This window comes from Pristiophorus japonicus, chromosome 4 (genome assembly GCF_044704955.1).
Source record: "Pristiophorus japonicus isolate sPriJap1 chromosome 4, sPriJap1.hap1, whole genome shotgun sequence".
NCBI lineage: Eukaryota > Metazoa > Chordata > Chondrichthyes > Pristiophoridae > Pristiophorus > Pristiophorus japonicus.
This window is the reverse complement of record NC_091980.1, coordinates 250,517,940-250,529,213: the sequence shown is the minus strand read 5'-3', so window position 1 is coordinate 250,529,213 and position 11,274 is coordinate 250,517,940.

Here is an 11,274-nt window from a genome sequence, read left to right as displayed (position 1 = left end):
GGCCAGGATGTGTCGGGATTCATCGCTGACCTACCATGTCTTGCTGAGCCGTGTAAGTTCGGGAACGTGTTGAAGACGCTGCAAGATTTCTTAGTGATAGGCATCAACCCTGATGTGATTCTTCGGAAGTTATTGACCGAAGAAAAGCTGGATTTGAGAAAGGCCATCGCGACTGCCGAGGCATGCATGACAACTGATGATAATTTGAAGCAGATATCATCGAAGAGTCAGAGCTCCACGGCAGGTACTGTAAACAAGATTGTGTCGTTTTCTGGCAGGGCCTACTCGACTGCTTATGTGAAACTTGTCGCTGCTCAGAGTCCGCCAACTGGTACGAATCAGACTTCACCCTGTTGGCGTTGTGGGGGCAATCATTGGCCTCATCAGTGTCGGTTTAAACAATACGCCTTTAATGGCTGTTCAAAAGTGGGGCATCTTCAGAGAATGTGCCCATAACTGAGCAAGGATGCTCAGTTATGGGCACATTCATTTATGGGCTCATCACATTTTTAATGATAACCAGTACAGTGCTGGTTCGGATACACAACCCGGGGAGGAAGTTTATTGTCTGTATTCGCTCTTGGGAAAGAGCCAGCCGATAACCATTAATGTGAAGCTGAATGGCATGCCTGTATCAATGGAGCTGGACACGGGTGTGAGTCAGTCAATAATGAGCCAAAGGACATTCAACAAGCTGTGGGACACTGAGGCTGTGAAGTCTAAGCTGAGTCCAGTCAATGCCAAGTTGCGTACTTACACTAAGGAACTCATACCGGTGACTGGCAATGCAGTAGTCAAAGTGTCTTTTGATGGTTTGGTTCATGATCTACCATTATGGATCGTCCAGGTAATGGTCCAATGCTGTTCAGCAGGAATTGGCTCAAGAAAATCAAGTGGAACTGGAATGATGTCAAAGCGTTGTCCTCGGTGGATGACACTTCGTGTGCTCAAGTGTTGAAGAAGTTTCCTTCTTTGTTTGAACCGGGCATTGGTAATTTTACTGGAGCCAAGGTGCAGATTCACCTGGATTCTGATGCAAGGCCTGTCTATCATAAAGCTCGGTCTGTTCCTTACATGATGAGGGAGAAGGTTGAATTTGTACTTGACAGACTCCAACGTGAATGGATTATATCACCGGTCGAGTTTAACGAGTGCGCCAGTCCCATTGTTCCTGTATTGAAGAGTGATGGCACTGTCAGGATTTGTGGAGACTACAAGGTTATGATTAACCGATTTTCGAAACAGGATCAGTATCCGCTACCGAAGGCTGATGATCTGTTCGCCATGCTAGCTGGTGGCAAGTCGTTCACTAAACTAGATCTGATGTCTGCCTATATGACACAGGAGCTTGTCGGCACTTCGAAGAAATTCACCTGCATAAACACCTATAAAGGACTATTTGTCTATAACAGGTGTCCTTTTGGAATTCGTTTGGCTGCAGCCATATTTCAGAGGAACATGGAGAGTCTACTGAAGTCCATTCCTAGAACTGTCATGTTTCAAGATGACATTCTGGTCACAAGTCACAACATTGCTGAACATCTGAACAATCTTGAAGGAGTCCTACATCATTATGGACAAAGTAGGGCTCAGGCTGAAACGTTCGAAGTGTGTCTTCATGGTGCCTGAAGTTGAATTCCTGGGGAGGAAAATTGCTGCTGATGGCATCGGGCCTACTGATTCAAAAACCAAGGCCATCAAAAATGCACCTCAGAATGTGATGGAGCTGCATTCATTCCTTGGGTTACACAACTACTTCGGTAATTTCTTACCCAAATTGAGCACTTTGTTAGAGCCACTGAAGATGCTAATCAGAAAAGGCGACAACTGGGTCTGGGTGTGTCTCAAGGTGGAGTCTTTGAGAAACCTAAGAATCTGCTCTGTTCAAACAAGTTGCTTGATCATTATGATCCATGTAAGCATCTGTAATGCTTCATCATATGGGGTTGGCTGTGTACTCCAACAAGCAAATGAGTCAGGAAAGTTACAACCTGTTGCATATGCTTCGAGAGGTTTGTGAAAGGCGGAAAGAGCTTACAGCATGGTAGAAAAAGAAGCTTTGGCCTGTGTGTACGGTGTCAAAAAAATGCATCAGTACCTGTTTGGTCTTCATTTCGAGCTCGAACTGGATCACAAGCCACTTATTTCATTGTTTTCGGAAAACAAAGGTATTAATACTAATGCATCATCCTGTATTCAGATTGTCTGCCTATGATTATGTTATTTGTCATAGACCTGGCACTGAGAATTGTGCCGATGCACTGAGTCGTCTGCCTTGCCCACACCTGATATGGAGATGCCTCAACCTGCAGATCTATTGTTAGTAATGGATGCTTTTGAGAGTGAAGGAACTCCTGTCACTGCTCAACAAGTGAGGATCTGGACCAGCCATGACCCTATTTTATTGGTTGTGAAACGTTGTGTCCTCAGCGGTGATTGATCTGCAATATTTATGGAGATGTGTGATGAGACCAAACCTTAGAACCGTCGCAAAGATCAGCTGTCCATTTCGTCAGATCGTTTACTGTAGGGTAATCGTGTCATTATGCCTAAGAAAGGTAGAGAAAAATTGGTACGTGAACTTCATAGCACTCATCCTGGTATTTCATGATGAAAGCCATTGCTAGGTCTCATGCATGGTGGCCTGGAATTGACTCAGATCTGGAATCATGTGTGCATCAGTGCAACACTTGCATGCAGCTAAGTAAAGTGCCAGTGGAATCTCCGCTGAGTCTTTGGTCATGGCCATCTAAACCATGGTCGAGGATCCACATCGATTTTGTGGGCCCTTTCATGGGAAAGATGTTTTTTGTTGTGGTGGATGCATATTCAAAGTGGATAGCATGTATTATTATGTCATCTAGTACATCTGCAGCTACTATTGAGAGCCTTCATATCATGTTTGCTACACATGGTTTGCCTGACATCGTTGTGTGCTTCACAAGTCTTGAGTTTCAGGAGTTTCTATGTTTCTATGTGAGGGCAGCTCCATTCAAACCTGCTTCGAATGGTCAAGCAGAGCGTGATGTTCAAACGATCAAGCAGAGTATGAAACGTATAACTCAGGGTTCACTGCAGACTCGTTTGTTATGTATATTGTTCAGTTACAGGACAAGACCTCATACACTTACTGGGGTCTCCCCTGCTGAACTACTGATGAAGAGAGATCTCAAGACCAAACTTTCTCTTGTTCATCCTGATCCGAATGATCGTGTTGAAAACAGACGTCAAAGTCAGCAATGGTATCATGATCATGTTGCTATGTCAGGTGACATCTCTGTCAACGATCCGGTTTATGTATTGAACTATGGTCAAGGTCCAAAGTGGATCGCCGGAACTGTTATGGCCAAGGAGAGTAACAGTGTTTATTGTCGTGCTCAAGAATGGGAAAACATGCAGGAAACATGTTGATCAGGTAAAACTGCGGCACACGGATGAACTGGAAGCATTTGAGGAAGATGCAGTCAGTGACCAACCGACCAATGTTCATTCATCAGAGGACTTTGCTGTCATTACTGAACCTGGACCTTCAGTCTCTGATGTGGTCATTACCACTCCCATCAGATCGGTTACTCAGCCTTCAGTCACAACTGACTCAGAACGCTCGCCCAGAACTAAAGTTGAACTGAGATGATCAACTCGTGAGAGGAAAGTCCCAGATCATCTTAATTTGTAAAGAGACTGATATTAAGATCTTGAAGGGGAATGTTGTTATGTATTGATGCTTGGGATCATCAGACACCAGGGGGCACCACTGTTCGAGGTCATCGGGCTGTACGCGTATGTGCGCGGTCACTGGTATATAAGCGTGGGTACCATGTCACACGGATACTTCGGGCGTGAATCAAGTTGGATCAGGTTTACACCTGAGTCAGTTTACAGGAACAAGACTCTTGAGTCATTACACAAGTGCCCCCTTATTAAAGGAGCACTAAAACCGACACATTAAACAAATTAAACTTTTGACATTAAAAGGATCAAATTAAAATTTGGTTGCCGGGGGTGATGCTTCACTTCAGTCCCTCCGGCGCCCACCTCTCGCGGAAGGCCGCGAGCATACCGGTGGACACCGCGTGCTCCATTTCCAGGGACACCCTGGCTCGGATGTAACCGCAGAAGAGAGGCAGGCAGTCGAGCTGAATGACCCTCTCGACCGCCCGCTGCTTGGACTGGCTGATGGCCGTGCCCAGGAGCAGTCCTATGAGGCGGCCTTCCGACCTGCCCGCTCCCCTCCGGACTCCTCCAGGCCGCAGAAATTACAGGTAGACTGGGAGCCCGTGAAACGACGTAAAAAACTTATTGCACGGGACTGCTCCATGCAACACCCTCCAGGCCAAGTCTCCAATAAATAAGGGAAGGACTCTCGCGTAGAGTGCACTCTATTGAGGACCCCCGCCTTCTGCGGACGGCAAATGGTGCGCATGGCGTGTCTGGACGGCAGACAACGATGGCAACGTGGAGAATGTGCAAGAGCAGCCAGTACAGGAGGGCCCTCCGCGCAGAACTGAAAGGCACAGGGAATCCGTGTAACATGTATGTGTAGAGTATGTGAGTTTGCAGCCCCTTTTTCACTATTTGAAGCGACTGCTCCTCAAATTCTGGTTGCACTTCAGTCCCACACTCCTGATCTTTGGGCACCCTCTACGGAGGGGAGCGGGCAGGTCAGAAGGCCTCCTCGTAGGACTGCTCCTGGGCACGGCCAAGGGGGCCATCAGCCGGTCCAGGCAGCGGGCGGTCGAGGGAGTCGTTCTGCCTCACTATCTGTCTCTCTTCCGCGGTTACATCTGAACCAGGCTATCCACTGGTACACTCGCAGCCTTCCGCGAGAGGTGGGCGCCGGAGGAACTAGAGTGCATCATCATCCCCGGCAACCAAACTTTAATTTGAACCATGTCCAAAGTGCGATTTAATTACGTTTTTAGTGCCCAACCCCCCACCACTTTTAGCCAGGGGCAGTAGTATAATTTGTGTTTAGTGCCCTCAAAAAAAAAAGCGGGCACTTGAAAAGTTTTGGGAGTGTGACCCCGTTCAGGGCGCAGTTGATTACTGACAGCTATTTTGAGTTGTATCAGTAATAAAGTGCCCCCTGATTTTATGACATTTTAGAGAGAGGTTGCTTTATTACAATGCGTAACCATAGAGACAGCCCATAATAGAGCAAGCAACACTCACTGAGCAGTGGCAGGAGCAACCAGAGTATAAAATATGACAAACCGCGGACTGGGCCCACGGATTATGCAGCAAAGTTATTTAACAATCGCTCCATCAGCCTCTCAGCTCAGACCATCCCACACCTGGGATCAGGGAGACAGTTTTGTTCAATGTTTGGAGAAACCTCTGCTGGTCTGACCCGAGTCCATGTTTATTGTAGTAAGATTTTACTCCACAACTCAACACAGACCTGGGCTCGATTTACTAGATCCTAAAATTTGTGAAGATTTTTTTTCCTTCAGTATTTAAAGAAGGAAACCATTCCTTACAGAAGGTATTGTTGGCGTATAGAGTAGAGAGACAGTGGGCAAACCAGAAAACAAAGTATCAAGTAGCAAGGACCTGTAGAAAGTCAACCCACCTCCAGCACCATCGCCTGTCCATGAGCTTCGAACTCCACTAACTGTTCCTGTACTGAGCTGCCCCTCAAGTTAGAACAGCCCATGTTCCACTCTAATCCCTAGTCCCTGTACATTGCAGATTATATTAAAGGCTATTCTCAGTCTGTACTAAATGTCTTTGGGCACCCATCCGAGCTTCTGCGACTGTTGGAGGCTGAGACACTGACACTAAAACCCCAATAGGGGGCAGTGACACTGGAGCCCACCTTGTTCCCAGACAGGAACATAGGAGTCAGAGAGCTGGCAGTGGAGAAGCTCAATGAGGGAGACAGTCCACTCACGCCCTCAGGGGAAGAGTAGGGGAATGATTGTTAGAAGCTCCTTCTCTGCCATTCTCCAGCGAGAGAGATGACAATTGGTTCAAACCCCAACCTCTGGCACCATGTGATTCCCAGCTAATCTCAGGCACTCCCCTTCACCCAGGGGAAGATGCAGCCAAACTATGGGCTGTATATTAGGGCTCTGAATAGTGCCAGTTCCATTGGCACCCAGTCACTCCATTTCCACTGCAGGGTGAATCAAATAAGCTAGAAACTACAGCAACAAACCACACCTACATGGTGATGGGCAAAATGTGCCCAGGTCAGAAATGCTGCAAGCCCATTTCTGTCCCAGTCCATACAGCCAGATCCAGGACAGGAGACACAGTGGAATGATCCCACACTTGGAAGGGTTTTGTTTACTTCACTACCAAGCTCTCCCACATTGGAGCATGAACAAAGACAGAAGATGATTTCTTGCTGTTCTCTCAGGCCACGGGAATAATTCCAGCTTAATCGACAGCTGGGGAACTTCACTTATGGAAGTACAGGAAATGGAAACATTTATATCACCGAGAGCAAGGGGCAGGGCATTTGGACACATGGTTATGGAAGACAGACAGTAGCGGTCCCGACTTGAAGCCCCAGTGCACAAGAGTTGTCAAACCAGGGCTGGAGCTCATCAAACTGGCTGGGAAGTCAAGTAAATAATGGGTCACCCCATTAGGGATGATCAATTGATCTCAAACTGGAGTGGAGTCCTTGTGAAAGGGAGACAATGGAATAACTTGGACCAATCACCAAGCTTGCACCAATCCCTCAGGGCAGTTCCACTCACCTGGAGCTCATGGACCTGTACAGTGAAGGCTGGGCAGTTACCATAGTCACAACCCAACCCAGGATAAGCTTTTAACCAGTCATTATGGGACAAGTTACCTGGACCAGTTACAACACGGGGAACCAAGGGACAGAGTGACCAATGAACAAACAGGCACAAGGTACACAAAATCAATGCTTTATTGATCATTTTATAACCAGTTGAACTGGGTTTGCTTATGTTTCCTGTACAGGAACAAGGCCATCAAAGCAGCAGAGATCAGAGAGACTGCTGTCACAGTCAGGGCCAGCATCAGGACCACCTCAGACGCCACACCTAAAGAGCAATGAGAAACCAATGGTTACTGAAGGAAATACTGAGGGGGAAATGGAAACTAGCAGTGGGCCCACTCACCCCCTGGAGACCTCTCCTGCTTCCATTGCCCAACCTCAGTAAGGGACTCAGTTGCCAGGTCAGTCACATCAGTGTCCAGAATGACCAGGGGTCCAAGTGAGGCCTCACCCTCCCACTTCAATTCAGCATCACTCCCTGCAATATCAAACATTCCAGTTAGAGAGGGTAAAGGGGGACCTCCAACATCTAGAGGATCAATGTCCTACCAGCTTCAGGTACAAGGTCCCTCCTTCCTCTGGAAGGAAAGCCCAACTCCCTCATGGCACCGCAGTCGCCCAAATCACAAGAGGCGCAAACGTCATTGTTCGATCCTTCCAATGGGGCCCAGCTAAACAAGACAATCGGTGCAACAATCAGGTTGGGCATCACTTCTCCACACAACACATCCTGAGGGAGAGAGGGGGAACTTACACATTCTGCAGCTTCTGGAAAGTACAAGCTTTGCTCATGGAATCTCTCCGATCTACTGCAGCAACCTTCAGGTGACAGGTGATGGAAATCTGAGGGATACATTCAACACCAGCCGTTAGTCCGTGAGTCCCTCCCAACATGGAGAACCCAATGGGCAGCTTCCTCTTACCAAGGAACGGTCATCATCAAAGAAGCGGAACGCATCCAGGTCAAAGTGGAGCTTGTCCAACTCACGCTCGTCTCTTGGCAACGAAGGTTGAGAAGGAGTCCTCAGCTTTGCTGTCCAGGAGGCAACTGAAGAAAGATTACAACACAGGCCATGGAGTGAATCACATGAAGCCATGGAGATGGGAACAGCTGGAGAAAGCAGAGAACTCCTTACCCATTGTAGTCAATGAAACTGTAACTCAGGGTGGAGTCCTTGTCTGGGCTTAACGTATTGACACAGCGGTCAATGTAGAGCTTCAGGGGCATGTGGTTGGTCATTGAAACAGAGGCCTCAATGTGAATGAGGTCGCCCAGGTAGTAGACAGTCGAGGTGCGCTCTGTAAGCCAGTCATCTGAAGGACAAGAGGACAACGGTTGGGGACAGTGGCTGCAACTCCCAGTGAGTGACAGGAAATCACTCCCCAGCCACCCAGCACATACCAGCCATTAGGCGCAGAGAGAATGACAGAAGCCCTTCTCCAGACTTGGTGGAGCTGAACGGGATCCAGGTGGGCTTGATCGGGTTACTGCTCACATTGCCCTTCCTGGAAAGACAAGGGACAATGTCAAAGAACATGCGTTTGATCGAGTTTTCATTCACTCAATGGTTACCTATAATAACGGCACTCAATGGGAACGACAGCTCCATTGGATCATACAATGACAGATCCAAGAGCCTTGGGGGTGTGGTTCAGGTGGGTGGTGTAGACAAGGACATTTCCAGCTATCTGAAATACATCAGGTTAAGAAATGGAATTCAGTTTTATGCAATGAAGTTCTGGTCTGAAATGGAGAACTTTCTATTCTGGAGTTAAAAATGAGGGGTGATCTCAATAAATAAGTTTAGTACAGGGTCGATGCTGAGAGTTTGTTTTTCCTGGCTGTGTGTCTAGAACTTGCAATCACAGTCTCAGGAGATGGGGTCAGCCATTTAATACTAAGAAGAGGAATGATTTCTTTATTGAGGGTTGTGAAGCTTTGAAATTCTCCACCCAAGAGGGATGTGGATGCTTATAGAGTAAATTCCAGAGGGGGCTCGATAAATTCTTCAGCACTTTGGGATATGGAAGGGAAGTGGACCATGGATCATATGGAATGGCAGAGCAGGTTCGAGGGGCTGTATGGGCTGCTCCTGCTCCTATGATGTTCTCATGTAGTCAGAAGTTGTGCAGCCTCTGCAGTTAATGCAGGGAGATTGTAAGTACAAGATCGAAACCCATTCAATGGCAAACCGACTCAAAGAATGGCTTCAATGGATAGTTAATGCCACAAGTTACCATTCATTTGGAGCACTGAATAGACTAGCTATAAGCCTCATTTAATTCACTCACATTCGAATTACAGGGAAAGTGTGCAGTTCCTCTATAGTGCATTGCATCTCAATTCTTATTCCAAGTATTCATCAACCAGATTAGATCAAACTGAATCCCTGTTAACCCGATCAAGAAGGGCAACAGAGCTGAATATCCACAAGGTATAAAAACGGAAAAGTTTGGACAAACCCAAGTGAAGGCTCAAGGACAATAGCGGTGAGATCACCAGGATGGAGAGACAAGGGAAGACCAGTTAAAGCAAAGCACAATACAGAATTCCAGAGCAAATTTGAGGTTTAAAAGCAGGAGACAGGAGTCCCCTCATCCATGCCCTCTCACCAAGAGTTGAAGTGAAGAGTGGGGACTGATCCACACAGCAAGCTTAGAGCAAGAGTTGAAGAATCACATTACCTTCACTGAGCTGCCACACTCATGGAGCCCATAGTCAAAGAGGACGGTGCGATTCGGAGAGTCGATCCCGGTTGGTCGACAAACTACTGTCCCCAGGATCAGGTCAGCAGCTTTAATCAGGTGCCTGGTTCCAAATAAATCCATGTGTACCCTGACCAGCAGGTTGTGCTCCCCACACTGCACCATCACAGTGTGCAGTGGGGACACACTGCACCCCTCAGACACACGGAGACGGGAACCAAAGGGAGGCCCAGGAGGAGGGACTCTCTGAGGCCCAGGGGTGGCCTTTACTCTTCTCCATTGAAACCTCTGGCCTCCAAACTGTCACCAAATATCAGTAGCACTGAGACCAGTGCCCTCCCTACACAATCCCCCATGATCCCAAACCACTCAACTAACCCTGCAGCACCTTTTATTTTTTTTTGTGTTTTTTTTAACTTTTTTTTTTTTTCGGGCATTGAAACCATATATTTTACACATGCCCCCTTTAAAAGGGGAGGGGGACACTAAGAACCCGGCAATGAAAACAAATTAAACTTTAAAACAAATAAAATCAAATTAAAATTTGGTTGCCGAGGGTGATGATGCACTACAGTCCCTCCGGAGCCCACTTCTCACGGAAGGCCGCGAGCGTACCGGTGGACACCGCATGCTCCATCTCTAAGGATATCCTGGCCCGGGTGTAGGCGCGGAAGAGAGGCAGGCAATCAGGCTGAATGACCCCCTCGACTCCCGCTGCCTGGACCGGCTGATGGCACCCTTGGCCGTGCCCAGGAGCAGTCCTACGAGGAGGCCCTCGGACCTATCCGCTCCCCTCCGCACAGGGTGCCCAAAGATCAGGAGTGTGGGACTGAAGTGCAGCCATAAATTGAGGAGCAGCCCCTTTAAATAATGGAACAGGTGCTGCAACGTCGCACATTCAGTAAAAACATGGAACACAGACTCTTCCAGACCGCAGAAATTGCAGGCGGCCTGGGAGCCCGTGAACCAGCTTAAAAATGTATTGCACGGGACTGCTCCGTGCACCACCCTCCAGGCCAAGTCCCCGATAAATAGTGGGAGGACTCCCGCATAGAGTGCACTCCATCAGGGACCCCCGCCTCCTCCGGACGGCAAGATGGTACGCCATGGCGTGTCCGGATGGCAGACGAGGATTGCAAGGTTGAGAGTGTGCAGGAGCAGCCCGTACAGGAAAGCCCTCCGCGCAGAACTGAAAGGCACGGAGGGGATTTCCCCGAGGCGGCTCAAGTTGTGAGGCGCCGGTTCCCGAGGGAGGTTTCGGGGTTTGGCACCGATCATGAATTTCGTACGGATGGGGGTCAGTTCGGATGGGATCTCCCCACATGCTTGAGCCTCCTTGACACACCAAACGGAGTCAGGGCCCAGTGCTGTTTTTAGCGACTCGATGGCATCGGCCGCGTGGCGGCGGCGGCCAAATATAGGCGCCGTGCCAGCATGTCTGGCGCCATTCAGCCCGCTCTTCCGCCATCGAGCAGGTCTCTGACCCTGGTCACCTCGCCAGCCACAGCCCTCTCGTCCGCCTGCCACCTAAAACCTCGGTCATGGACGTAAAGATTCCTGAGCAGCGGCTCCTGCAGAACAGCCGCCACTCCAGCCGGTGGAGAGCTGCGCTTGGTGGAGACTTTGTTCCAGACCCTGGTGAGTTCCTTGTAAAAGACAGGCAGCTCCTGGACGGCGGTCCTGACGACCCCCAAGCTCACAAACAGGAGCTGCGTGTCGTAGTTGAGGCTGTGCTGCTGGCGGAAGAAATACGTCGCCAGCGCACGTCACCAAGGAGGGGGCTCGACGTAAAGGTATCTCTGCAGGGT